This window comes from Myotis davidii, unplaced genomic scaffold (genome assembly GCF_000327345.1).
Source record: "Myotis davidii unplaced genomic scaffold, ASM32734v1 scaffold902, whole genome shotgun sequence".
NCBI classification, from domain to species: Eukaryota; Metazoa; Chordata; class Mammalia; order Chiroptera; family Vespertilionidae; genus Myotis; species Myotis davidii.
This window is the reverse complement of record NW_006293951.1, coordinates 311,202-315,676: the sequence shown is the minus strand read 5'-3', so window position 1 is coordinate 315,676 and position 4,475 is coordinate 311,202.

The following is a 4,475-nucleotide window of genomic DNA, read 5'->3' as shown; positions in this document are numbered from 1 at the left end:
AGGGTAGCGGTCGTACTCCAATTACCATCTTTCTCTTTTATTATATAGGATGAACAATCACCAAATAATTACAATTACCAGTTGCATAAAAACTTTAAATAATTCAGGATAAATCTTACAAAAGATATTAAAAAAAACACCCTGTAATTGCTCAGAAAAATTAAAGATAAACAAATGGAGTATATACTACTTGCATGGCTTTGAAGATTCAGTATCATTAAGATGTTAATTCTCCCCAAGTTGATCCATAGATTAAATACAGTACAATTCAAAAATTTAATAGGCTTTTTGTAAAGATACTGGCAAACTGATTTTTAAGTTTATATGGAAATGCAAAGAAGATGGGATATCTGAAACAACTTTGAAAATGAAAAAAGAATATTTTAAGACTAATAAACATGCTTTATTTGGCCAGTTAATATCAATGACTACTTGATTTCAAGTTTAATTTAATATGTTTATAAAAAACAAATTTTATACCTGAAGAGATTTTGTTTAAGTCATAGAATCAAATGACATAAGAAGGAAATTGAATATTTTATATGTATAATTATCATTTGAAATATTAAATGGGCCTTATCAAACATTATTCAGAAACCACTAAAATTTGCTAGACTTTAAGGTAGAATAAGTTTGGATGTCCAACTTAAAACTTTAAAGAAGAATCTTAATAGATTGAATTTCAAATTTTAATATCAAAAGAAATCATTGGATGACATCGTTTGCACTGAAAGTCTATTCTTAAGAGTATAAAGATGTCACATTTAATAAGACCTTCCTGTATTCGTTCTGAACTTTGTCTCACATTCCAATTGTCTCTCAAATTCTTACATTTTTAGCTTACATATTATCCTGTCACAGATTTTTAAAAAATATAATTCTCAAAATTGCAGAAAACTGTATATGAATACGTGTGTGTGTGTGTGTGTGTGTGTGTGTGTGTGTTTTATTAGACTGAGTTTCAGGAAAGCAGACATTTCTTCTTATTCTTTGTCTTCTATGGACTTGGTAGTGAGCTTGGCATAAAACACATTTTCAATAGGTACTCAACAGGATCTTGGTAATAGCTGTACAATGAACTCACTTGTTTTTCTTAAGTAGAGCTCTTTTGCAGCCCTTATACACAATTAATCCCAGTGCGAAGACCCTTGGCTATTAGGAACATTTCTTAGGAGACTTTAGGCTGCTTAGTATGTGACTCCGGCTCTGATGTTTGGACAATCCTCCCCCTGGCTCAGATTTGTTGGGGGCCTCTACCTATAGTAACCAAAAAGTTCAGATTATTGTTCTCCATGACCACTGGCAAGCTACACTGTGGGCTTATGGTCTGAACTAAGTCAGAATTTCACAAGAAGTTTGGGAAAATGTACGATGTTTGCAAAAGACAACCTTCGAACAGATGTTTGTTTACCTCTTACTTTATATTTTATAGCGTACTGTTTACATGTTTTGTTCATTAACTCATTTATCAATGAACTCCTTGATTTAACCGTTCTTTATTTTGTGCCTAGTACCGTACTTGGGCTCCCAGCAGTGCAAAGGATAGACACATTCCCTTTGCTCATTGAGCTTAATTTCTCATTGTGAAATTAATTTCTAGTCTTAAAAATAAAACTGCAAAGTTTTGATTTGTTTCTATGGAAAACAGAGATAAAGATAGCTGAGATACAAAATAATGGTAGCCAGTAGGCCTGGGCCAGATTTGGGTTGCTTAGGACTTTTTAAAATAGGAATTATAAAGGGCCAACATAATATTTTAAGCTAAGAGTGAAAGATGAAGAAGAGTTAGTCCAGCAGAGTAGAAGGAAGACAGTTCTTAGCACAGGAAACAGCATCCTCAGAGGACCTGAAGCTGGGCAGAGTTTGTCATGTTCAAATAAGTGAAAGAAGATCACGTGACCAGAACACAAAGTGTGGCTCAGGGAAGGTGAGAGGAAATGAGATGATTTTGAAGAAATATCAGTGATGAGACCCATAGAGTCGCGTAGAATGAGTGTGCTTCCACTGATAACTTTTTAATAAATTGTTTGCTGATCCTTCTTGATGTTTTTCTCCCTTCCCTTGATCTTTTGAATTCTAGAATCTGGTGTCTATTTATGTAGTCTTTACTATCCTTGCATGGCATTCTGCTCTTGCTAGCACTTTGTTATTGTATAGTAATTATAATTATTCATTTTTATCTAGTTCTACATAATTCATTTTTTCACTATTAATTCTGTTATCATCAATGTCTCTGGGGCTTTTTCATGTCTGCTTTTAAAGTGATTCCTCTAATGAACTTTGCACCCATAGGTATTTTTGCCTGTTTATTCTTACATTTTCTCCTGTTCCATTACTTCCCTGAGGCATATATTTTTTGCTCATTCTTGCAAACAAACCATTGTTTTCTCCGATGACCTCTTATGCCAGCTATAACCTACCATGCCATTATAGGTAAGCATTTTTCAAGAGTAGCTTGGAACTTTAAAAAATTCAGTGCTGTATTTTGCCTGAATTCCCACAGATAGTCTTTTCTTGTTATTCAAAGAAACATAAAATTTAATGGACCTTGGTGATGCTTTAGTCTCCCACCTTCATTTTACCAAGAAGTTCTTTTTAATTTATCATTCACTGTGTAATGTTTAACAATGTAATACTTCCATTTAAAAATATTTTTAAAAATTAAAATGACCTAACTTTTCACAATACTTCACAGAGTCCATTTGGTGTTATAAATGTCCATGTAAGCTTTCTTAGAAAAACTTGCAAGTAAATTATTTAAAACACACACACACACACACACACACACACACACACACACACACACGAGGATTAATCATCCCTAGCTCCAAAAAATAATTTTAAAAACAGGTATTTACATTTTTTAAATTAAATTAGTGCCTCTGCCTTTCTTTGCAAGGCTGTCCAGGAGGTAAGCAAAAGGAAAGCAGTCTTGCTTCCCCAGGTGCTGGCTGGGATCCCCAGTCAATCTGCTCTCAACCGAAGGCTTCCCCTTCCTTTGCTAAGGCTGTCCTTCCTCATTTAGGTAGTTGAATGACCCAATCATGTTTCCTGGTTTGAACATGTTTAAACATTTCCTTTGCCACTAGTTGTCTAACCTGTTACTGAGAATAAATGCCTGAGCAGAAGTTCAGAGAAATGATATTCATGCTGATCTGCATGTTACCATGGAGTCAGTGTCTGCTGGCAGCTGCACTCCGTCAGGGCAGGTAAAGAACGGTGTAGTTATCCGAAAAAAGCAACGCTTCATTTTAGCAAGGTAATACATGAGACTTTGAAATGTCTCCATAAACCAATTTTTTTCTTACTCTATTGCAAACTCTAAATAGATCTGCCTGAAACAATTTTACTAGCTATTTACAAGAGTAAAATCGTGTTGTTATGATGCTACCGAGATACTATGATAAAAATCATGAATTTATTTTTTAAAGTTGTTTGGGAAAGAATAAGATATCATTCATGAGAAAACTCTTTATAAGAAGAAAATATTCCTATATTTTTAAGAGTTCTGTGAATAACACTATGCGTATGATAGGAAAAGACCATCGCTGATGCTTTCTGCAGTCTTTCTTGCTAAGGACAGGAATGTAATACCAGATGTTTCTATTTCCTTTTATCTTACCCACTACCGCTTTCATATGTGACATTTCTATTAAGTTGGAAGGTAGCACCCAATCCAGAATAAATATGCATGTGAGGAGAAAAAAAGATCGTTGCCAATTTGGGAAAAAACGTATAAAATATACATATATACATTGTAGTCCTAGCTCTTTGCCTTCAATATACAGCTTTAGTACACATATTGACTAATAAATTATAAGTTAATTGTTGCTGGTTTTTAAAAATACTTCTATAGGTTAATACATAAAATAGAACCAGTGACTATGAAATGAAAAGACAAAAATCCCTCTTCCTTTCTCGCCCAACCTTCCCAGTTCTACCAGGATGCAGAGTGTTAATGAGAGTGTCCACTATTTCTTCTTTTAGTTATTTTGCTGGTTACCATCAAAGTTGGTACATAGGTCTCTCCCACGCTCCTGGCACCAGGAATGGATCCAGGTTATGTGAGGCCTAAAATGTATACATTTTGGGGGGAAAACTTTAAGAAAAAGGATGCAAAATTACAAATATAAAATTGCTAAGGCTCTTCACAGTGCCTTTAAGGAGCCCCTTACAAGTGAAGACTCCAGAAAGTTAAACTTTATTATTTAAGGGTCAGCCTGCCCCTCGTTGCCATGTTTAGGTTTACCAACCACATTAGACAGCATCAGTTGATTGAGAACTCAGAAACATGAGATGTTTAGTGTACCTACCTTACTTACCAATTTCTCTTCCTTATCTACCTTCTAGTTTTTATAGTTGTGTTATTATGTTATTACTAGTGGCCCGGTGCATGAAATTCATGCACATTAAAAGGGAATTAATTGCCCTAACTGGTTTGGCTCAGTGAATAGAGCATTGGCATGCGGACTCAA